Source organism: Trichosurus vulpecula, chromosome 5 (genome assembly GCF_011100635.1).
Source record: "Trichosurus vulpecula isolate mTriVul1 chromosome 5, mTriVul1.pri, whole genome shotgun sequence".
Lineage (NCBI taxonomy): Eukaryota > Metazoa > Chordata > Mammalia > Diprotodontia > Phalangeridae > Trichosurus > Trichosurus vulpecula.
In genome coordinates this window covers 289,301,170-289,326,898 of record NC_050577.1, presented here as the reverse complement: position 1 = coordinate 289,326,898, position 25,729 = coordinate 289,301,170, and the positions used below count along the sequence as shown (strand labels likewise).

The window sequence follows — 25,729 nt, the reverse complement described above, 5'->3', positions numbered from 1 at the left end:
CCTATGTCAGGTGGGAGGCAGAAAGCAAGGAAGCAAAGGACTTTTTTTTGAAGCTGCAGCATCCTGGAGGATGCTCTTGTCTAGCCTATCCATTTTATAGATGAGGAAAGTAAGGCCTACTATGTGTCAGGCACTGTGCAAGAGTAGAACAGTCACAGGTCCCAATTCATGAACACTTTGGGGATATAGACTTATGGATAACTTTTCTGTGAGATGGGCAGTTAAAAGATAAGTGACTCACTTTATGAATGAGGAAACTGAGGCTCAGAGAGTCTACATGACTTGGCTGTGGCCATACAGCTAATAAGTGATGGGGGACCACCATCCTCAGGCACTTTCCTTTTTTTTCCCAACAAGTCAAGGTAGAAATAGAGTGAGCAGCAAGGAAAATAGAACACTTCTCTCTTTCTTGGAATCTGACTTGCAATGTGTTGTTTACAAAAAATAAAAATAAATAGGGCAGGAAATAGGACCAGAGTTCTGGTTGGGGTCCACTCCCTTCAGTGAAATGGAGAACCCAGGCAATTATCTGGATCTTGAGGCCCTGAACCATTACCCCTCAAGACATGATGTGATGGAATGAATACTAGAGTTGGAGGACCTGGGATTAAATCTGAGCTCTGCTATTGACTAACTATATGACTTTGGGCAAGTCACTTTACTAGGCTTTAATTTCCTCATTTGTAAAATGAAGGAGCTGACTCTTCTTGTTCTAAAGCTATGATCCTATAAGCCACAGGGCAGATAGATTTCCTTATCTATAAAATGAGAGAGTTTTGAACCAGATGGCATCTGAGGTCCCTTCCAGGGTCTGCGGTGCTGGGAGAGAAGGTCTCCAGCCAATGTTTTTATCAACGCCTTTGATGAAGCCAGAGATGGCATGCATGTCTATTTCTTGTTGACAACGTTGTCAAGAGTAGCTAATCCATTGTATGACAGAGCCAGCATCCAAAAAGATCTCACCGGCGATGAACACTGTACAAAACGAGCAAGAAGAAATTTAGCCGACAGACGAATACTATTAAAAAAGAAAACAGCCAAGCACAGAATGGAGGGAGCACAGCGAGAACGCAGTTCATGTACAACAAAGCCTAGTAATTTTCCCTTTTTGCCACATTCTTTACATTTATTTTCCAAAATTTTATTTCAATTATCAAAACACTGATGTGTTTTTGTTGACTTTAAGCTCGATGAGTCAACAGGGTGACGACAGCTACAAATGTAAATGAAGAAAGAAACCAAAGGTTCTGGGTCATCCACCCAGCATGGTTTTTATAGCCCAGGTTAAACAGCCTCCAGACTTTATACTTCCCAAGCCTCCACTTAGCTCCCTTTGTGGCTCCCAGGCTCAGCTTTTCCTGCTAAGCCCCAAGAATGTGGTCGCAGGTTGTCTATGACTGAGGATGATCAAACCCATCCCTTCGGGTTGAGTGTTGATGAAGGCACAAATGAGCCGGTAAAAGTGGCATAATTAGCGGGAGTGACGCTGGCTGGGAGACGATAACAATAATTTATATTTCTATAACACTTTCCTGTGTGCCGGAGCTTGGCAGATTTTACAGCTGTGACTCATCTGGGCTACTGGAGTGGCAGCCACATACAGCATTCTCAGCAGGAAGGAAAGAAAAACAGCCTCTTTGGTTATGAGCAAAGAACGCCAACCCGCCTCAGCTCTGCTGAGTTAGTGAATGTGCCATTCAAGGTTCTATCAGTCAGGACACAATGAACATTCAGAGCCTGGCCTTCCATTGTCATGGGCAGGCTGGCTCGGCGATGAGCTCATGGCTTTTCAATAATATAGCTGATGGACAGGATCCAGTCTTCAAACAATGACCTAATTTTGGCTGGTGACAAAAGGGCTGGTTTGCCTACAATAGAAGGAGCACAAAGATTTCTCAAAATATATTTTATTTTACCCCCAGTTACATGTTAAAACAATTTTTTTGAAATTAAAAAAAAGTTTTGAGCTCCTAATTCTACCCCTCCTTCCCCCCTCCCTGAGATGATAAGCAATCAGATATAGGTTATACATGTGCAATCACGTAAAGCATTTCATATTGGTTGTTTTGTACAAGAAGAGTCAAATAAAAGAAAAAGAAGGAAAGTGAAAAATAGTGTACTTCAGTCTGTATTCAAACAACATCCATTCTTTCTCTGAAAGCAGATGGTACACTTCATCATTAGTTCTTTGGGATTGTCTTGGATCATTGTATTGCTGAGAATGGCTAAGTCATTCACAATTCTTCATTGAACGATATAGCTGTTACTGTATTCAATACTCTCCTGGTTCTGCTCACTTTGAATCAGTTCATGTAAGTCTTTCTAGGTTTTTCTGAAATCATCCTGCTTTTCATTTCTTATAGCACAATAATACTCCATTACAATCATGCACCACAGCTTTTTGAGCCATTCCCCAGTTGATGGACAGCCCTTCAATTTCCAATTCCTAATCACCACAAAAAGAGCTGCTAGAAATATTTTTCTACAAATAGGTCCTTTCAGAAGGGGCACCACATTAAAGGCACTGAGAAGACTGATTATCAAGGGAACCCCAAAAGGGGAAATTCCAAGAAAATGGAGAGGCTAATGAGCTGGCTGCCCCAATGAGGTGGACTAGAAAGATATCATATGCCAGCTGTGTCATCTCTATAAAATCTTTTCTGACAGAAACATGTATGCATCAAAGGTGTTCATGATGAAGAGTCAAGAAGGAAAAGGGCAAGATTTTGAGAATGTCCTTTATAGCAGACCTCATCTTCGGTCACACAATGAACTGAGAAGCCTCAAGGATCTGAGATCTGTCCTGTTTCCTTGACCGTTCACAAGAAAGTGTTTGATATGGTCCAGCAAAAGTCAGGGTTAGAAAAGCCTTAGCAAAGTGCCTCAAACTACCTCCATGACCTTGGGCAAATCATATAATCTTGCTAGGTCTTAGTTTCCTAATCTGATTTTAAATGAAGGTGGCTTCTAAGATCTTTTTCCAGCTTGATTTCTTATTCTCTCTCTCTCTCTCTCTCTCTCTCTCTCTCTCTCTCTCTCTCTCTCTCTCTCTCTCTCTCTCCCCGTTCCTCCCTCCCCCCTCCCCTCTCTGTCTGTCTGTCTCTCATTCTCCTGTCTCTCTCTGTGTCTCTCTCTGTCTCTCTTCTCTCTGTGTGTCTCTCTCTGTCTCTCTTCTCTCTATCTCTGTCTCTCTCTCTTCCGTCTGTCTGTCTTTCTGTCTGTCTGTCTTTCTGTCTGTCCATTTGTCTCTCTCTTTTCTGTCTGTCTCTCATTCTCTCTCTCTGTCTGCCTCTTCTTCTCTCTCTCTTCCCTCTCTCATTCTTCTCTCTCTGTCTCTGTCTCTGTCTCTCTCTCTCTCCTCTCTCATTCTCCTCTCTCTCTTTCCTCTTTCTCTCTATAATATATATACACATACACACGCTTATATATATGCATGTATCTGTATGTATGTATCTACATATATCTCCATATAAGATATCATTTGATTTCAAAACCATCTTTGGTTTGGATCCTACTTATAGAAATCAAAGAGATGATTTTGCTTCATGGGATTTGAGAGAAACTGGAGATATAAACTGACATGTTTCTTGTTATAGAGACAATTCTGTTCAATGATATTCTGAGTACCAGTACCCAGCAATCAACAAGTATTTATTAAGAGCCACACTTACTAACACTCCAGGCTCATTGTTAGGTGCTGGGGATACCACAAAAACACAGATGAAATAGTTCCTGTCCTCAAGGGGCTTACATTCTATCAAGGAAAACAAGATATACACATGTAAGGAAATGCAAAATAATTTCAAAGGGAGCATTGGAAGCCTGAAGGGAGAGGGGTCAGGAAGAGTGATATTTGAACTGGTCTAGAAAGGGAACACAGGAAATCTGCAAGATGGAGCCCAGGAGGAAGGATATTCCAGTCATGGGAAACAGCCACATCCAAGATAGGTAGGAGATGGAATGCCGAGTCCAGGGAACAGGACATAGGCCATTCTGGCTGGATCTCAGAGTACATGAATGGGAGAAATCCATGTTAAGCCTGGAAAGGAAGATGGGAGCCCTATTGAAAAGGATTTTAAATGCCAAGCAGAGGCATTTTTACACAGCTAGGTGGCACAATGGATAGAGTGCTGGGCCTGGAGTCAGGAAAACTTGAGTTCAAATCCAGCCTCAGACACTTAATATCAATGTGACCCTAGGTAAGTCAGTGTTTGCCTCAGTTTCCTCCTCTGTAAAATGAGGATAATAATAGCACCTACCCCGCAGAGTTGTTGTGAGGATCAAATGAGATAATATTTGTAAAGCACTTAATATGGTGCCTGACACATAGTGAGTGCTTAATAAGTGGGGGTTTTTCCTTCCTTTATCCCTAAAGCATGAGGAAGCCACTCGAAAATTTTGGGCAGGAGAGTAATGTAGTCAGAGTTGTGCTTCATCAGTATTACTAGCAACTGTGTGGAGGGGACTGGAGAGGGGAGATGGAAGAAGGGAGAACAATTCAGAGAAGATTCCAGTAGTTGGGCCAAATCGTGATTAGGGTCTTAAAGAGGAGAGATCTATGGTTGCCAAGAGATCCTATAATAGATTTAGAACCAGAGGAAACTTTAGAAGTCATTGAACCCAACCCCTTAATTTTACAGATGAAGAAACCGAGGCCCAAAGTGGTTAAATGACTTAAGCAATTAGTAAATGTCAGAGGCAGGACTTAAACCCAGGTCTTCCTAATTCCAAGTTCAGCATTCTTATTTCCTGCGCAAGGTTGTGCTCACCAGTCATGAAGAAGGGTCCGCAGGAAATCCACATGGAAGAAGGACTGTCTACACATAATGAGGGTCTCCAGAAACTCCTAGTTATGGATCATATTTATTGAAATGAGCTCCTAATTGTTCCAGGGCTTCCTCAGTGAGATCCATAACCATTCGAAAGAGACTGGTTCAGTAATGCACGCATTGATAACCAAGTGGATGGGGGGTATATATTGTTCAGGCTATGACACAGCACCTGAGGCTGCCCTCATAAGTGGGTCCCCAGGAAGATGCCAGGTTCAAGGTCCTTTGTTCAATATCCTCTTAAAAGCATAGCTCATAAGCCCCCACCAATGTGTTCAACCTCATTAGTCCAAAAAACGTTAGTTCAACAAGAAAGACAACTAATCAAACAACATAGCAAATTGAGTGACAAAAAAGACTCACAAATGGGGCATTCTTTTCCCCCAATGCAAGTAGGGAAGGGCACACATGTAGAGAACATGCATGACTTGGAAATACACGTGGAAAGCATATACGTTGTGAAAGTATCCACAGAAACCCACATGGCAAGGGCACATAGGTTCTCTCTGGCTGATCTCAAATTCCAATGACCGAACTAGAAGAGATATTATCTCAAGGATATCTATAACCAGATAGCTAGAATCCAAACCAAAGATGGTTTTGAAATGTCTTCAGAAGCAACTGCATAACCTCTTTAGACAGCTGAGCATGAGTGAAATGTGTCCAATGGAGATAACGCCCGAAAAAGGATAGGTCCAAATGATCTGCTCCAACCCACATGGTCTTTCTTTCACCCACATAGTTTTTCTATTAGGGGCATAGGAAAGAGTCAGGTGACTCGAATTCCTAGCTCTGCCAAGGACATTGGGTCAGATTTGAGACAAATGACTTTTGCTTTCCTGCTCCATTTTTGTATTCCTTATCCAGGTAATCTGACAGAGTCCAATTTAGGGCATGACAAATAGGACAGAGGATGGAGTGTGTTCACCAGCAGCTAAATTTGATGCCTCATGCTACTGTTGGTGCCACAGAGGAAAAGACGGAGAAAGGGGAAAAGAGGGAGGGAGAAGGAGGCAGAGAGGCAGAGAGACAGAGACATAGAGAGGAGGGAAGGAGAGACACAGAGAGAGAGAAAGGGGGGGGGGAGGGAGAGAGGGAGAGAGAGAGAGAAAGAGAGAGAGAATGGAATAATGACTTCCAGGGTTTGTAATCTTTTGACTACAAACCCAAAGATCTGAGTGTGTGGCCCAGCTCAATCAGTCATTAGATCATTCATTCATTCAAGAAGCATTTAGTATGCACGACTTTGTACCAGGCACATATTCTATGTTCCAAGCCAACTGGCCTCCTCTCTATTCTCCACACATGACATTCTACTCCCCATCAACCTTCCTTTGTGCAGGCTGGCTGCATGTCTAGAATCATGTACATCTCAAAGCATCCTTAGTCTCTCCTCACCTCCATCTTGTAGACTTCCTGGCTTCCCTCTAAGCCCAGCTCAGATACCATTTCCTCCGTGAAGCCTTTCCTGACCTGCCCAGCAGTCAGCATTCCCTCCCTACTGAGATCACTTTGTCTTTCCTTCCAGGGCAGCTTTCTACCTAATAGAATGTAAGCTTCTTGAAGATGAGGGCTGTTGCAGGGGAGTGTGTTAGTTTTTAATCCCTAACCTTTAGCACAGTGCCTGACTTGTAGTAAGCTCCTACTAAATGCTTGTGAAATTGATTAGAAAATATGGCAAACTGGTATACATACACTATGATGTTGCAGAGATGGCAACAGGGATTGGACCCTGTGCTTTCATAGAAACGGGGAACTTTCAGATGAGGAATTCCTACCATGAGAGTCAGCTAGATGGTCGAGTGGATACAGTGCTGAATTGAGAGTCAGAAAAACCTGAGTTCAAATCCTGCTGTGAACATTTACTAAGCGGTAGGACCCTGGGTAAGTCATGTTGCCTTTTCAGAGTTTCTTCATCTATAAAATGGGGCTATCATCTAGATGCTACCATCTGCCTCACAAGGTTCTTATGGAGATCAAACACGTAAAGAACTTTGCAAACTTTAAAGCATTATATAAACGCTAACTATCCTTATTCCTACCAATGCATGTTTTCACTTTCTTTGCCATTTATTGTCTTAGAGAATTAACTTAGAAAGATCAAGTTACTTATCCAAGGTAACACAGCCAATATGTGTCAGAAGTGGGATTTGAAAGGAGTGGTTCCTCGCTGCCCTCCTGATACTAGGAAACATCTGGCTAACTGAGGAGGAAGGAAATGTAACTGATCTGAAGGGAAAGTTTCAAGGAAGAATTAAACTAGAAAAATTGGAAGCAATGGAACTGGCTAAGGGAATCATAGATTTAGAGCTGAAAGGGACCTGAGAATTAGCAAGTCCAGCATTTTACAGATGAGGAAACTGAGGCCCATGGACTTGCCCAGGGTCAGACAGCTAGTAAGTGATGGAGGCAAGATTCTTGTCCAGATCTTACTAACTGCACTGCCTGGGGAAGAATCTGAGAGACCAGAAGTCTAAGAAAGAGTCCAGGGAAGGAAGAGTTAATGAAGACTCTCAGAGGCAAGAGGGCTGATGGAGATAAAACGAAATCCAGCAAGAGGGAAAGAGAAAAGTCTTCTGAGGAGAGGAAAATGATGATCAAAGGAACTATGGATGAGGAAGGAATAAATTGCAAGGTGTTAATAATAGTAGTTAACATTTATATATGGCTTTTTAGTTTACAAAGCATTTTCCACATATTATCTCATTTTGTCCTCACACCAACCCTTTGAGGTTGGTACAACAGGTAGCATTATCCTCATTTTGCAGGTGAGGGAACATTCTCAGAAAAGTGAGATGACTTGTCCAAGGTCACATAGCTCATAAACAGCCAAGTTGAAGTTTCAACCAAAACTCTCTGACCCCATATCTAAGAGGTCTTCCATTAAAACCACAACTTATACAGGTAATAAGAAAATCAAGGAACAGACACATTTCTCTTATTTTTTCTTTTTAAAAATTTCCAGAAGGACACCTGTAGATTGCAAATAGGCTGCAACATGTTTTAAAAGAATAATTTCCTAGGGAAAACGTGGTATAGGATTTCATCTGAAAGATGTAGGACCAAAAATAGAGATGGTCCCATCATGGAGTGAGAGTAAGAACTAACTAATAACGAGTCCATGTGCATCCAGAGCACATAGGGAAACTCCCAGTGTGATGGTAGAAGCAGAACTCAGCCAATAATCACACAGGAGTGAAGAGTAGGAAGGGTCACAATCTACACTGTTGGAGGGAATGGGACCTTCCCCTTGGTGAGATTACAGATACATCTGGTAAGAATTGAAGTATGCAGAGGAGAGAGGAATTTCTGAAAATGTTTTGGTGAGAGGAGGAGGAGGAGGAGAAGAAGGAGGAAGAGAAGGAGGAGGAAGAGGAGGAGGAGGAGGAGGAGAAGTCCAAATGAGAAGCACTTGGGTTGGTTTTCATTTTGCCCACACCTGTGAAGAGAACAAGCATTTATTAAGTGCCTCCTGTGTACTAGGTATTGTGCTAAGCACTTTACAAATATCTCATTGGATTTTCATAACAACCCTAGGTGGTACATGCCATTATTATCTCTATTTTACATTTGAGGAAACTGAGGCAAACAAAAGTTAAGTGACTTGCCCAGGATCACATAGCTAGTAAGAGTCTGAGGCTGGCTTCTGAGCTTCCTTCCACCTCTAAATCTAGGATTTCATGACCTACCATGGCACAAGACACTGAGTCACTCCCTTTTTATTAAAATCCATTTTTGTTAAATGTTTTTGTCATTAGAATACCTGCATTTCTCAATCTATCCCTCCTCTCTCTTCACCCAGAGAGCAATCCCTTATAGCAAAAAGAATTATAGAGGAGGGGGAAAAACCTAGCCAATCAAAACCAATCAACATATTAAAAACCTCTGGTGGTATGCAGTTTTCACACCCATAGTCCCCCTTCTCTGCAAAGAAGCAGGGAGAGGTGTTTTCTTATTATCTCTTCTTTGTGACCAAGTTTGGCTGTTATAATTTCATGGCATTTGGTTTTGAGTTTTTGGTTGCTGTTCACTCCATTTACAGAACTGTTGTAAATATTATATCCCTGGTTCTGCTTAGCCAGTCAGTCAACAAGCATTTATTAAGCTCCTACTAGGTACCAGGTACTACAAAATGCTGAAAATATAAAGGCAAAAAAGGTCCCTGTCCTCAAGGAGTTTAATTAATTCTAACGTGAGAGTCAACATTTATATCTAAGTTATATTCAGTGTAAATGAGAGGTCATCTGGGGGTGGGGGGTGGGGTGCTGGGGGAGGCACCAGCAGGCTGAGGAACTAGAAAACGCCTCCTGCAGAAGGTGGGATTTGAGCAGTCTTGGAGGAAGCCAGGAAGACTGAGGAAGGAGAGTGAGTCTGTTCATATGTTTTCCCAAGGTCCTCCATATGTATCATACCCTTTGTTTCTTAAAGGACGACAATATTCCATTGCATTTAGGTACCGCAGTCTGCTTAACCATTCCTCAGTCAATGGACATCTGCTTTGTTTCCAGCTCTTTGTTCTTACTAAAAGGGCTGCCATAAATATTCTGATGTCTCTGGGCCTTGTCTTTTGGTGATCGGCCTCCTTGGGGTAGAAACCTAGCCTTCCAATCTCTAGGTCAGAGGGAATGGAGCTCCCCTGATCTCTGCCAGAAAGTCCCAGCTTCCTTACATTAACCACAGAATTAGGGATCATTGCCCATTCACTTCCCCCACCTTTTTTTTTCAGGAACCCTGGTTAACAGCTTTCGTGATTCACATAGTTCTTCCCTGCTGGGCCCCAGATCCTTATCCATCCCCTGTCACAGCCCAGGAATCCCTTCATGTGGTTTTTTTTTGTGTGTGCTTTGGGGGCCAGCCCACCTTTGCTGAGTTCAGACAACCCTGGGCTGCTCTGGTGGTCGGGGGAAGAGGGTGGGCTCCAGAGATGGAGCCTGGAGAATAATGACGAGGAACAGAGGGATGCTGAGATGACAAGAAATGATTCATCATTCCATTTCATCGGGTCGCCTCTAGGTCAAGGTAATTCTCCCAGAGATCAGGGGGCTTGTCCTCAGAGGAGTGCTTCTGATGCCTTCTTCTCTCTCCCCTTTATTGGAAGGGCCTTTTGAAAGGCCGATAGAGCCACATGAAGCATGGTCCTTCATTGGCCTGCAATATCTGTCCCATTTGTAAGGAAGCCAGATCAGCTACCCAGGAAGCTGGCTACTCTGGACTTCTAAGAATTTGCGACTTGGACTTTCATGTCTGTGCAGACATTTGAGCTCCAACTGTGCTTGGAGTTTAATTTCAGGGCTGCTGAGTCTGCATAACTCTGGGAGAGTTACACTTAAGAGCATTCAATCATTAAGTAGTTTTCAAAATTACACAGGAAGACCCACTGGGACATGGTAATTGGGATAGAGTGGGAAAACCCACCAGGCCATGGTAACTGGGCAACACCCATGAAACAAAAACCAAAAATGTCAATAAAAATTATTTTAAAAGATAGTTTTCCAAGATAACTAAGCTTCAAAACATCCATTTAGTCATGGCCAAATTTGCCTTTGACCTTAGCCAGCCCCATTTCTGTGTCCTGCTCCCTCAAGCTAAGGCTGGGTCTACACCCGCAAAGAGAAGCAGTCATCCATATCACTAGAAGTGATCAAAAAACATTTTTGTCTGAAACTGGTTTACTTGCCATTCCCTGAACATTTTCCAGTTACCATGCTTTTGCATGGTACTATTTCTGGTACTTGGAAGGCATGACCCCAATACAATGGCAGAAGCCCATTGATATTCTGTTCATTCTTCAAAGTCACCTCCCATAGGGGGTCTTTCCCCATCCCCCACCCCAGTCATCAGGGCTTTCCTGCCCCTAAATCACTCAGCATTTACTTTATAGCTATTGTTTAGATATAGTATTGGGCAGAGAACTGGCCACAGGACCAAGAAGACCTGGGTTCAAGTCTCACCTCTGACACATGCCGTCTGGGTGTCCCTGGGCAAGTCACATCGACTCTAAGCTCCTTAAGCAGCTCTCTAAGACCGTAAAGTACAAAGAAGGTTCCGGCCTGCTTTGGTAGAGGGAATTCCTTCATCTAGGAGCTCCCTACACTGATGAAATTACAAGTCTGGTCCCCATCTTCTACTGTGTATCGACTTCTCTATGTACATATTATCCCCTCCCCACCCCCACTCTCCTAAAATGTAGGGACTGTTTCATTTTTGTCTTTATGGTACCTAGAGCAGGACTTGATACACAATAGGTACTCAATAAATGCTTCTTGAACAGCGGATGAAGAAAGGCTATAAAAGCTGTAGGACTGAACACAATGGAATGTTACTGGGCTATAAGAAAGGATGAGCATGATGATTCAGAGAAGTACAGGAAGATTTCTATGAACTGATGCACAATGACTCACAATATACGCAATGACTAGTACAGGGTAACTGGAAACAACCACCGTCAAACAAATGAAACTAAATGCTGTGACATTGCCCAGAGACGAGATGTGAAAAGGCTCCTCCCTCTACTTCTTTGCAAAGGTGGGAGATATGGGTGTGGAACTCTGTACACAATGTTAAACTTTGTCAACATGTTGGCTTTTATTTTTTTTTTCTTTGTAAAAATTATTTATTATAAGAGAAGGCTTGTTAGGAGGTAGCGGGAAAGGATAAGGGCGACTAGGTGGCACCATAGTGCATAGAGTGCCAGGCCTGGAGTCAGGAAGACTCATCTTCATGAGTTCAAATCTGGCCTCAGACACTTACTAGTTGGGTGACCCTGGGCAAGTACCTAACCCTATTTGCCTCAGTTTCCTCATTTATAAAATGAGCTGGAGAAGAGAATGGCAAACCACTCCAGTATCTCTGCCAAGAAAACCCCAGATGGGGTCATGAAGAATTGGACATGACTGAAACAAAAAGAATGAAAATATAAGTGATATGACAATAAAAAATTATTTAAAAATAAAAAGAAATTCTTGTTGAGTTATAGAACTGCAAGAGGGAAATTGAGCATTTTCCCAGTGGCTTGGAGAGATACATCTTTCCATGGGGAGGGAGAAGCAATTACCCCACTGCTGGCAAAAAGTTCTGCCCTGTTCCTTGGGACTGTGGATATTTTCCCTGATTGTTTTGTCTAAGAACATCTCCTTTAATTTTTCCAGGCCAGTAGGGTATTCCTCAGAGCACTGAAGTATGAGTTGATTGATAAGTAACTAAGGCTGCCGCTCTGTGCCTTTCCCTTGGAAAGGCAAGGATAGGACCTGGTCCATCAGCAAGACATTCACAGCTGTGGTTTGGGGCTGATGACCTCACCCAAGAACCATTCTACAGCTGAGACCCAAGAACCATTCTACACCCATTTTCACCAAGCATCTAGAAGTCTTCAAGGGAGTCAGCACGCACTCTGGCAGGGAAATCACAGGTGAGGAGGAGTCAGGCACAATAGAACCCTGTTCTAACCCAACTTAGTGTGAATCACATCCAGAGAGATGCTGGCCTTGAGGAAATCAAATTCCCCAGAACATCACAACTCCATGCCAGAACAGCTCCACACAGCAAGGTTCATCTACAAAGCAGGTGTTGGCTGATCCTCCCTGCCCCACCCCAGCATTCCCCTTGCAAAGGGGTCCAGCTGAATACACAGAAAGAAGTCACCCTCATCTCCGAAATCTCCTTCAGCTGTAAAGTCTCATGATTCTATGTTCCCCATGGAGAAGATTTCAACTTTCCTGGACTTTAAGCAGCAAATAAGATTCTGGTTAAGATTCTTTATTCAGGGAGTGCCGCACACCAGAGGTATCAACCATGAAGCCTGCAACCCCTGTCACCCATAACACCCACATTCTCAAGTGCTGCTGGAAACAGACTAAACTCTAAGTGGGAAATATTAACAAAATAAGTAAAGATATAATAAAACTAGATAATATTACATTTTAAAACTGAATCAATATGCAGCCCACAGGGATCCTTGTGTATGGTTTCAGTGGTCGCCATTTTTCTTTTGGTTTAACTGAATGCCAGTGAAATCATAGATACGCTTTAAAACATACATGTGTGCGCATGCATACACACACACACACAGACAACTTTATCTCACAGAGTTGTTGGATAAGGTATGTAAAGTGTTCTGTAAGCTTTAAAGCATTATATGTGTCAGTTATTATGAGAATCAGAGAACTTGGTAGTATAGTATAGTGGGTAGGTCACAGGACTTGGGGCCAGGGAGAACTTGGGTTCAAATCCCACCTTAAACATTTAATTACTATGTGAGCTTGAGTAGGTCACTTAACTTCTCTTGCCTCTGTTTCCTCTTCTGGATCCTGAGGTTCACCTAGATAACTTCTGAGGTTCTTCCCAGTTCTAAACCCCAGGATCTTGGTGATCCACCATTCTCACAGCTGTAGGAGAATTATAGAGGAATAGCCACCCTCTCCTGCCGTTTTTAAGGAAAGTTGTGTTAGGAAAACGAATATCAGAGGTACAGATGTCTGTAGGGTTTTTCCCTTCCTATAAAATGGTTCATGAAATGCTATAAACGTTGTTGCAATAGTTCTTCCTTCACAAAACAGATGGGGTTTCAAAGACATTAATCAAAAGGGCATAATGGAGGGCCCGGCATTTGCTAGAGGGGTGGCCGAAAGATGATGTCATGAGATGGTCTCCTGAGGGATAGGGGTTGGGGAGAATCCTAGGGATGGATGAGGCAACAAAAGAATGTCATGTATGACTGAAGAGAGAAGAATACCACCCCACTCCCCATACACACACCTCCTGCCAGTGGGGCTACCATTGATGGTAGCCTCAGTCCCCAGTGATTCAGCTGACCAAAGGAGTTGGGACATTTCTCTTTCCCTAAGCCAAGAACCCTCATGGTGTCTATCATTGATTAAAGAAACAACTTGTGGAAGTAGGGAGTTGTTGAATAGTCACAGGGTATAGACCGGGAACCTCAGAGACCACCTAGTCCAGTCTCTACTAATTTGTCTTTCTGCTTCATCTCCAATCAATTTTCCACACAATTATCAACTTAATATTCACAAAGCATAGGACCAATGGTCACTCCCTCGATCAAGAAAGTCAAGTGGCTCCCTAATGCCTCTAAGATAAAATACACAGTCCTCTGCTGGACTCTGAAAGCCCGTCCCAACTGGGGCCCAGCCAAGCTTTCCAGGCTCATAGAGAGTGACTCCAGCTATAGATGGGGGTGTGCTGGAGCCTGCTCAAACTGGCTTCTTGAGAGCCAATTGTGAAATTTCAGTGTGAACATTTACACCTTGGAAATTGGCAAATGCTACAAATCAGGGTGCCATTTACTGTTTTCTTGATTGTTTCTAGACTTTAAAAAGTAATGGAGAAAATGTTGACAATGTGTATTAAATTTTAAAGTGTTTTATACACACACACACACACACACACACCCTATTTTTTCCTGGTCAGCCAGTTGTCAAACATTTACTAGGACACCACTGTCTAAGGTCAGGCCAAACTAGCTTCCTTATGTTCCCCACAAGTGACATTCCACCTCCTGTTTTGCGCCCACCTTTGTTCTCCCGCACCTGGAATGCTCTCCCTCCTCAGTTCTAACTCTTAGAGCCTTTCTAGTGCCTTCAACACTAAGTTCAAGTGCTGGCTCTCCTTCCTAAAATGCTTTTCTAGCTCACAGCATGTCAGAGGTGGAAAGGATCTCAGATTCTATGTTGTTGAAGTCCTTCATCCTACACGTGGGAAACTAAAGCCTAGGGAAGTCCTGACTTAGCCAAGAACCTCAAGTAGTGATGATGCAGGGGCAGAGGGGCAAATTGGATAGGGAGCCAGCCTTGGAATCAGAAAGACCTGGGTTCAAGTCCTACCTCAGATACATGTGGGTTGTTTGACTCTGGACAAGTCACTTCAGCTCTTAGCGCTTTAGGCAACTCTCTAAGACAACAAGTTTCAGAGAATGCATGAATCTGCACTGGTAGAGGGAGGTCTCTCATATGGAAGTTGTCTATACAAATTAAATCATAAATACAGCCTTGTCTCCATATTTTGGTGAGAGAGAGACAGTTAGACAGGGACAGACACAGAGAGAGATGGGGGGTGGGGAGAGACAGAGAGAGATGGAGACAGAGAAAAAGAGACAGAGACAGAGAAAAAGAAAGAGATAGACAGAGAAAAAAGAGAGAGAGAGAGAGAGAGACAGAGAAGGAGACAGAGAGACACAGAGACACACACAGAGAGAGAGAGAGAGAGAGAGAGAGAGAGAGAAGGAGACAGAGAGACACAGAGACACAGAGAGAGAGAGAGAGAGAGAGAGAAGGAGACAGAGAGACACAGACACACACACACACACACAGAGAGAGAGAGAGAGAGAGAGAAACATTTAGCACATTTAGCATACCCCTTATGGTAAACTTATCAAAGTATGTTTAAGAGTCACACAGGATAGGCAGACTTAGATAGATTGCTGTCTTTATCATTGGAGGAAACATGGAAATCTATGAAATCTTGCCTCATTTGAGTACATTTTCTCTTGACTTCTTTATCTCTGCTTGGCTTTCCTACGGTAGGATGTGCATTTCTTGAGGGCAGGGACTGGGTCATTTTTACCATTTTCTATCGAGCATCTGGTATAATGACTGGAATATATTGGCTACTCAGTCCAATTGAATCTTATCTGACCAAAAGGGTCCTTGAATTGAATCTTCACTTTCTGAGCTGATTTCTTCAACTCTCTGCCAGCCCAGCTTATTCTACCCAATGCCGACCACCTAGTGCCTTGGCACAATGGGAATTTTCCCCAGCATTTCTGGTTGGAAATAGTCCAATATTAAAGAATGTGGGAGTGGGATGCTGGTGTATGCATGTCTATAGCCAAAGAAAATGGAAAGAAGTAAGAGGGACAAAGAGCTGTACCAGCTTCTCCTGAACCAGTGGCTGTGTGGCTTAGCATTGGTCCCAACCCTTCAGCCCCTCTCCACTCCACAGTTGCCCCATACCATCAATCACCACTGACCAAAAGAAGAAAGGGGGAGGTGAAGGAAGTGAAGATAAAAGAATCAAAGGAAGGAAGAATGGAAGGGAGAGGGAGAAAAAAGGAAGGAGAGCAGAACAAGGGGAAGAAAGGAGAGAGAGAAAAGAGAGGGGGAGAGAGAGAGAGAGAGAGAGAGAGAGAGAGAGAGAGAGAGAGAGAGAGAGAGAGAGAGATATCAGTTATCATTATCCTGTGTACCCGCCCATGGGGGAAATCTTTGCACAGTATCATTTAGTGGATACTTGAGGGTGGCAGGGATTTGCAAAATTCCGCACTTCTGGAATCACTAAGGAACTTGGAACTTGAAGGGACTCCAGACTAAACAAACAAACAAACAAATGAATAGACAAATGGATGAATAAATAAATAATTGAATGAACAAACAAATGGATAGATAGAAAAATAAACAACTGAAAGAATGAACAGACAGATGAATGGATGGATAGATAGATAAATAAGCCTTTCCAACCTTCCAGTTCCCTCCTCACTGTACATTCCCTTTGCTGCTTTCTTTGCGGTATGTTCAGGAAAAGTTGACTGGTCCACTCCCCCTTTTGTTTCCATGACATAAACTGTCTAAGAATGTGTGGTTGCTTGAACGCCGTGGTATCAGCCCGTCAGCATGAAGCCTGGGCCTCAGCACGTCTCATGACGTCAGTACACCAGCACATGCTGCCCCAGACACCACAGGCAAGGGCTTGTTGGCAGTCCAGGGTGAGAGAGGATAAAATAATGAAGGGGTTGGCCTAGATGACCTTCAAAACCCCTATCATCTCTAACTCTGAGGTGCCAGCCCAGTACCTGGCACATAGTAGGAGTTTAATAAATGCTTATGGATTGATTGACCTTATGAACCTCTGTGGACTTCAATTTCTTCTTTCTAAATGAGGCGGTTGGATGAGGTGACCTCTAAGATCTGTTATATCTTTAAATCTATGCTCCTGTGACTAAATGGTCACTTAGGTCCCTTTCACTCTTTAATCTACAATGTTGTAACTGCCCCTGGGTCTAATTTGCTCAGCTATCAAACGAGTGAGTCCCTTCTAGCTCCAGAGTTATGATCCTAAGACCATTTCTATCTTAAGAGGCAGAGGGGAGGGAAGGGGATGTCTTTGTATCCCCAGTGCTTTGTATGCAGTAGGTGCTTAGTAAATGCTTCTTGGATTTAGTAGAACTGAATTGGATTGGATTGAATTAAATTGAACTGAAATGAATGAGGAGGTAGCGTATGAACCAGACTGTTGCAGAAAGGGTAGGATATTAACAATCAAAGGTAGATGGGAAGACAATCCAGGCTCAGGCAATAGCTTGAGTCAAGGATGCCAAGGTGAAGCATATTTGAGGGACAAGGAGTTGGAGTACAGAATACACAAGGAGATAAGTCTAGAAAGACAGGTCAGAGCCAAATCGTAGAGGGCCTCAAATGATGAGTTAAGGAATTTGGATTTTTGTCCATGGGCAGACACTGAAGTTTTTGTGGTGCTTGAGCTTTCTATCACATCTTACTCAAAATGTGACTTCCACTTATGTGTTTACTGGCAACAGTGATTGAGTTGATCTTTGAAAAGGAAGAAGAGAGAGACCTTTTCAGCTGAATATAAAATTTTATAAACACAACTTGGCAATAGAGGCTCTGGGTGGTATTCAGGATAGAGAAGAGGAAAGAGGCCTCAACTAAGAATCAGAAAACCTGGCTCCATCATGTATTAGCTTTGTGATCTTTCACCTCCCTCAGCTTTATTTTCTCCATTTGTAAAATGAAGGGAATGGTCAGGGGGATCTCTAAGGCCCCTTCCAGCACTAATATCCTTGATTCTGTGAATGAGACCTAAGATGCAACATCTTTCTTCATCATTAATAAGTTGTCTCACATCTATCATTTTTTGGTCTGGTCATAAGGAGCTGCCCCCAGGGACAGTCCCCCAGTAAATCCAGAAGACTAAAGGGAGGAACATGTTCTCTGTGTCTGTGACATAAATGGGAGATGTGACTTATTCTGATTGGTCCCAGAAGGCAGAATCAGGATTAATGAGCTTCGAAGACAGATTTAGGGTCAAGGTGTGATAAATATTCCCTAATGATAAGAGTTGCCCCCAAGTATAATGGGCTGCCTCGTTTTGCCAGTCAGTGAATGAATTCAAGCACTGGCTTGATACCTTCTCATCAGATATGTTGCAGTGAAGATTCCAGATAAGTCAGACTTGACGGCCACTTGCTACTATGGTTCCTTCCAACTCTGAGATTCTTTTATTCCCTCATTTAGCAACTAGAAGAGATACTTCTCTGTCAACCACTCAGAGGTATCATGTTTTTGTATAAGAACATTGGATTTGGAGACAGGATATGGGTTCGAATCAAGATTCTGCCTGACTTTGAGCATCAAGAATTTATTAAGTGCCTGCTATGTACCAAACACTGTGATAGGTCCTGGGTAGACAAAGTCTGTCTCGGTTTCTTCATCTGTGAAATGAGCTGGAGAAGAAAATGGCAAACCACTCAAAATATCTTTGCCCAGAAAACCCCAGATGGGGTCACGAAGAGTCAGACACAACTGAAATGACTGAACAACAACAACGAAGACAAAGATAAAAATGAAATAGTACCTGCCCTCAAGAAGCTTATGTTCTCTTTAGGTGACCATTCTTTCCTTCCTTCCTTTCTTTCTTCTTTCCTTCATTCATCCAATAAGCATTTATTAAGCACCTACTATGTGCCAGGCATTGTGATAGGCACTGAGTGGACAAAGACAAAGATGAAATAGTGCCTGCCCTCAAGAAGCTTACATTCTATTGAAGTTTTCCTTCCTTCCTACTTCCATCCTTCCTTTTTCATCCTTCTTTCCTTCTTCCTTCCTTCCTTCCTTTGTCCCTCCTTCTTTCCTCCTTCCTTCTTTTCTTTTTTCTTCCTTCCTCTTTCCTCCCTTCCTTCCTTCCTCTTTTCCTTCCTTCCTTCCTACCTTCTCTCCTCCTTCCTTCTTCCAGAATTTCTTCCTTCCTTCCTTCTTCCAACAAGCATTTATTAAGCACCCGCTATGTGCTAGGCACTGGATAGATAAAGACAAAAATTGAATAGTGCCTGCCCTCATGAAGCATCTATCCTAATAAGCTTTTATTAAGGATTTACTATGTACCAGGTAGTACTGGGTGCTGGGGAGACAGTCAAAAACAAATCAGTCCCTGTCCTCAAGAAAATACATTCTCTCGTGACCCCTCTTAGTTTCCTTCTCTGTAAAATGAGTCAGTCAGTCAATAAGCATTTATTAAGTGCCAGAAAGTGCACTAAGTGTTGGGGATTAAAAAAAAGGCAAAAAGACAGTTCCTGCTGTCAAGGCACTCACAGCCTAACTGGGAGATAACAAGCAAACAGCTATGCACAAACTAAACCAATTAAACTCGATGCTTGCCAATCATCTACCATCGCTGAACTTACGTTAACTGGAAAAGGAGGCAAACAGACGCAGTTTCTATGTCCTTTCCCCACCAGCCACCCCCTTCCCCTGCCATGCTAATAATTCGAAAATAAAAATTCTGAGTTATTTTTCATAAGTTAGAACAATAGCTCTTGGATCCTCTGGCCTGGGGGCCTGACAGGGGATTGGCAAGAGCCAGTCTACCGCAAACCTTGCCAGTGTCTGTGCACATACTTCTAAGAATAACTCAGTGTCCAAGAATTCTGCCTGCTATATCAGAAGCCGAGGCCAGTCGACAGCTGTTTTGAATTAAGAGTGAGCTGAATGGTATTCCATTTTACTCGAGCTGGACCAATATTCGTCCTGCTCTCTCTTCCTCATTCCCCTCCATTCACCAGATACTTACATAGTCTTCACCAAACAACCTTTCCACTTCAAGTCACCAGCATTGGGTCAGCCCAAAGTCAATAAATTAGTAGTATTTGTCTTCCCTGTCATCACCATCATCACCACCATTGTCATCGTCACCTTCCCTATCGTCATCACGATCACCATTATCATCGTCACCACCACCACCATTACTATCATACTCATCATTCCTGGAGTTAGAAGAAAAGATGGCTGTAATCAAGTTCCGGGGTCAAATCCAGCCAATGTAACCTGGGGTAAGCCAGTCAATCAATAAACATTTATTAAGCACCTACCATGTACCATGTACTATGCTGTCATGTGACCTCCTTGGGTCTCAGTTTCCTCATCTATAAAATAAATGAGATAAGCAAGATAGCTTCTGAGATCCCTACTAACTCTGGACTTGGAGTGAGAAGTGCCTGAGTTCAAATCCTACTTCGGATCCTTAATTAACCTCTCTCAATCTTAGTTTATCAGTAAAATGGGGATAATAATACCACCTACCTACCAATAGTACTCACCAGTAAGGTTGTTGTGAGAATCAGATGCGAGGTGGTAAAGGGAATTGAGAGTTGGGTTTAAAATCAGGAAGACTCATCTTTGTGCGTTCAAATCCTGCCTCAGATACTTACTAATTGTGTGATCCTAGGTAAGGCACTTAACCAGCTTTGCCTCAGTTTCCTCATCTGCAAAAGAGAAGTGATACCAGTCATGCTTTTGCTACTGGACTTGCAAAGTTGTAGGGAGATTCCAACTAAATAAAGAGCATAGAGCCTTGTCTCCAGAAAAGACCCTAAAAATGGGAGCCATTGGGAGACAATGCCCTGAGGAGTAAGAATGAGAAAAAAACATCAAAAATAAGAAGATCAGTAAAGGTACCAGGAAGAGAATTCATGCCCTTCCAGGGCATAGAAAGACATTGGGACAGCTACTTCACAAAATGATGGAATTTTTAGAGTTGGAAGGGTCTTCAATGGCCATCTGGTTCAAAACATCCCAGAAAAAAATCCAATGAGTGGACAGCTGGACTCTGCCTGCCAGTCTCCAGTTAGGAGGAGGCAGCCTATTCAACTTTTGGAAAAGTCATTATTAGGAAATATTTCCAGACAGTATGTCTAAATTTCCCTCTTTACAGTTTCCCCTATTGCTCCTGGTTTTGCCCTCTGGGACCTAGCGGAACAAATCTAACCCTTTTTCTATATGACAATCAGCCAGTCAACAGACATTTATTGAGGACTTACTGTATGCTGAATATCGTGTTAAGCTCTGGGATACTAAGAAAGGCAAAAACTTGGTCCCTGTCCTCAAGGAGCCCACATTTTACAAAGGCAAACAGCATGCAAAAAAGTTGTTATTCTCAGGGCAGCTAGGTGCTGCCATAGTGCACAGAACACTGGTCCTGGAGTCAGGAGGACCTGAGTTCAAATCCAACCTCAGACACTTACTAGCTGTGTGACCCTGGGCACATCACTTCATCCCAATTGCCTCCAAAAAATAAACCCCCAAAGTTGTTATTCCCTCCCACCCACACACTTCCTTTCGTCTTTTTTGGTTTAAACAATGACAGTTCTTTCAACTCATCTCCATTTGTGATGGACTCAAGATCTTTTACCATCCTTCCTTGGGTCACACTCCAATTGTCACTGCACTTTCTAAACCGTAGCACCCAGAATGGAACACAGTCCTCCAAATATGGTGTTACAAGGGAAGAGTAGAGAGTGACTAAACACATTCTTTGGACCTCAGTTTCCACACATGTAAAATGAGAACCAGATGGTCACTAAGGCGTATTTCAGCTCTAAATTGTCTGATCCCATGATAAGTGCTAAAGGGACGATGTAGACATTAAGCGTTATGGTGATTTATGGCAAGGGCGGGGCCAGTGTGGACTGGAGTGGTCTAGTATCGCAGAGGAAAGAGGTGGGGTTGAAGCTAGACCTTGAAGGACAAGAGGGATTCAAATATTCAGAGAATACAAGGGAGATCTGTCATCGCAGATGACAGAAATGATATGAGCAAAGGCCTGGTAGAGAGAATGTACGCAGGGGAGTGGGACATTTTAATTGGGGAAAATTTGGGGACAGACATTAAGCTTTAAGTCAAATTTCAGAGAGCCTTGAATGGCATGTTAAGGAGTTTAGGTTTCATTCATTCATTCATTAATGAATGTTTATCTTGGACTTGAAAGTCCAATAATAATATGAATTTTTGTGATACACTTGAGAGAAACAGAAACTCCTTTGAGTGATTATTTTTTCTTTCAGGGTCCTCTAAACACTTCTCCTAAGAGTACTTCATTGCTTGTCAGGTTGAGGGGCACATGGGCAAAGGCAGGCCAGACATGGAAATATCCTCTCCCTTCCTCTGATTGCCAGCTTACCTCTTCTGCCCCCCATCCCCATGAATCTGACCTTGAGAACTTTATTTCCTGTTTCTAGCTACAAAGAGGCGTGTCAGATGTCTTCTGTGTAAGTCTAGTGACCTTTTCTGAGAAGGCTCTCTCTTGCTGCCAGGTCACATACTGGTTCATTCATGCTTCCTCTCTTGATACCCCATGCCTGTTAGGGCTGAGTTCCCTTCAGAGAGACAGACAGCAAGAGGGGTTGCTACACGAATGTCCCTGGATTTCCAAGCAAATATTTCAAAAGGATGACTGTCCTTCCTTCGCTGAGAAAGGTAGAATTTGCAACAGGGTGGGGTCTCCACCTTCCTTCAACCCTTTAATGTTTCACCCATCCCTGGCTACTGTTTATCCAGAGGGAATGCCAAGGATGTCCTTGCATAGCTTTGCTAGATAGAACGATAGACTTTGAGTCAAGAAGACCCAAGTTCAAATCCCACATCACACACTTACTAGCTATGTGACCCCCAGGCAACTCACTTAATCACTCTGTGCCTCAATTTCTTCATCTGCAATCCAGTATCCTATTAATTTTTTGGTTTCCATGTTGAACTGCTACATTGTATTGAGTTGGTGGTCCCTTTAAAACCCCTAGATTTTTTGTTCATACAAACTGATCTGAGCCACACCTTCCTACTCTCATACTTATATTGATTTTCTAAAAACCCAAATGGAAAACTTTGAGTTTATCTTTATTAAGTTTTATGATTGGGAAATAGAACCATAGGATGAGAGATTTAGATGCTGAGACCTTAGAAGCCATCTATTAAGTATGTGTTATGTGCTATGGCTCTGTGAATTCAAAGAAGATGCAGAAATAATCCCTGCTTTCAAGGATTGTAAATTCTAATGTAAGAGACAATATATTTATTCTGTTCTATTACATTACATTGTGTTATGTTATATATCTTAGTATATATTATATCAAATATTATGCATACCAATATATACATAAAGCATACAGAGTAGATGGAAGGAAGCTTTAGAGGGCAAGGCATTAGCTATGACCATCTGCCCTTGTACAAGGCCAAGCACCGTGTAAATATATGTCATTTGTTGAAAGGGTCAGAGAGTATGGATGGTTCAATGCAAGGCCATACCTACTGCCAGAAAAATGCCCTCAGACTACATGTTTCACAGGCAGTGGGTCAATATCATGTCTTCATACAACGGACAATCTACAATTACTCATTGAAACAATGATCCATTTAAGAATTATTTGACACTTTAGGTGCCCAAGGCTGGTAGACCATCTGGGAGCTTGAGTGGGTCTCAGTTCTCATCAAAATAAAAGCTGACAGGACACAGTTGACTAAATAGATTCAATAAAACCCATTCAGCAGTTGAGTAGATGAAATCTTCCCCTAGATGGACATTAAATGTTAGAGTGATTTGTGGTGAGGGGAAAGTGGACTAGGGCAGGCCAAGGAAATGAAATCTACTCCCAGATGGACAAACAGATTTTCCCCTAATACTGTAATATTTTGGTGTTTAATCCTTGAGACCAGCATGGTGGTGCACTCTGTATCCCTGCTGAGGAGGAGGCTGAGGCTGGAGGATTACTTAAGTTCAGGGAATTCTGAGCTGCAGTAGATTAAAACCAATTGGACAAGTGTTGTCTGGTGCCAATGTGGTGAGCCCCTGGAGCAGGGGACCACTAGGCTGCCTAAGGAGGGGTAAACAGGCACCGATCAGAAACAGAGTAGGTGTAAGTTCTTAAACTGATTGGTAGTGAGGTCAAGTCCATGTGTGACTACTGTACTTTCAGTCCCTTAGCGAGATAGGGAAGGAAAGAATGAAAGAGACAGAGAGAGAGACAGAGAGGGAGGGAGAGAGAGAGAGAGAAAAAGAGAGAGAGAAGAAAGAAAGAAAAAGAAAGAAAGGAAGGAAGGAAGGAAAGAAGGAAGGAAGAAAGAGAAGGGAGGGAGGGAAGGAAGGAAGGAAGAAAAAGAAAGAAAAAGGGAGGGAGGGAAAAGAAGGAAGGAAGAAAGAAAGAGAAAGAAACAAAGAAAAGAAAGAAAGAAGGAAAAAGAAAGAAAGAATGGAGAGAGGGAGGGGAAAGGAAGAGAGATAAAAAGAAAAAGAAAGAATATTCGGCACTCACTAGTTTCACAGTATCGGTTTTCCTTTCACTGGACACTGAGTACAGCCTCTCTACACTTTGGCAAATGATCTTAGAAAGTTCCCAGGGGTGAAAAATTAATCGCTTTGTGGCCATCCTTGTGCTGAGCTTCTGCCAGCCTAGCTAGGCTGGTCTTCAGAGAAGACATTCACAGTCTAACATTGGTCTGTAGTGTTTCTTTTTGTCTCTGCAGCCCCAGCAACTAGCAAAGCGCATGGCACATAGTAGGCACATATACATATTCCTGTTGATGGATAAATTCTCCCTCTAAATGATTCTTATTGGCTTTTTTTAATTGTATCATTATTTCTAAGGAAGCATGGCATTATGGTTAGAGAGCTGGGCCTTAAAATCAGGGAGACTTGTGTTCAAACACCACCTCTAACAAGGCATGGTAGTATATATACCTGCAATCCTTCTATGGGGGGGGGTGGGATTGATGATGGAGGAGCGCTTGAGTTCTGGAGCTCTAAGCTGCAATGGGCTAAGTCAATTAAGTGTCTACACTAGGTTCAGTGTTACTATGGAGAGCCCTTCTGGGAATGAGGAGCCACCAGGTTGCCTACATGTTAGCAGCTATTATTATTAATGGATATAATCATTAATATTATATTAATTATATTAATATAATATTATATATGATTACATATTTTATAATGATTCTCTCAGTGTTCTAAGCAACCTTCCAACTCCATAGGTTGCAGAGAAGATACCAACCTGCATTGAAAGAAGGAATTTCCTTACCGGCAAGTCCCCCATACCAATGAAGTCAGTTCCAGTTCCAGTCCTCATGCCTGCTCTTATCTAGTTGAAGGCCTTTGGGTTCCCAGTACAGACCATTAGCCCACTGGACAAAGCTTCCAATTCAATGTTCCATTGTGGGTCAAAGAGCCTGGTCAAAGAGCCATCCCCAAAATCAACACTCCAGACCAACCCCCTACCCAGGGGTGTTGTGAGGATTCCTTTGTCAATGTTGACACTGTACTTGCAAGACAAGCAGTACTATGTAAGTGCTAAGTAGGAATGTTATATTATCCACCCCCTGCCTCGCCCTGGATGGGAATAACACTGCCGTGCGTGTCTGACAGAAGGGAAAACAGCTCTAGAGAGGATGGAGGGCCAAACTAAATTTGGCATTTCACCTTCCATTTCCCCTCTCCCCTCAATGTAAAGTGTTTCAAATATTTCACTAGTTCCCCCTCCCACCCACATTTCCACTACTCCCCACCCAACCCAGAAAGAAAAGGAGAAAAAAAAATCAATGCCGTACAGATGTGTTTATCCTTTCCTGCTCCAGGATAAAAGATATGTTCCTTTAAAAGAAAAATAAAAGGGATCTCATATATCTTAGGAGCTGGATTATACATGCACTAAAACAATCACTGGACAGTCAGACCAGAAACTACTTAACTGTCCTTTTCAGATCAAACCCAGAATTTTATTTTATAGATCATAGGACAATGGAAGGGACCTTGAAGGCCATTTAGTCTAAGCCCTTCACTTTACAGATGAGGAAGCAGAGGCCCACAGAGAAGTGACTTGCCCCAGAAAGTATCCG

The 25,729-nt window shown here is 42.7% G+C and overlaps 1 long non-coding RNA gene across 2 annotated transcripts in view; it reads right to left on the bottom strand.

Moving 5' to 3' along the window:
* Nucleotides 1-1,098: 1,098 nt before the first annotated feature.
* The window catches only part of LOC118851827, a 29,988-nt gene continuing 5,357 nt past the window's right edge, over nucleotides 1,099-25,729 (bottom strand). The window contains exons 1-2 of one of the 2 annotated variants that reach the window (XR_005010508.1): nucleotides 20,170-20,303; nucleotides 1,099-1,868 (exon numbers count right to left, since the gene is read on the bottom strand). This is a non-coding gene — a long non-coding RNA (uncharacterized LOC118851827). Of the gene's footprint in view, nucleotides 1,869-20,169; nucleotides 20,304-25,729 lie in introns of those variants that run through there. The other variant, XR_005010509.1, reaches the window with a different exon arrangement.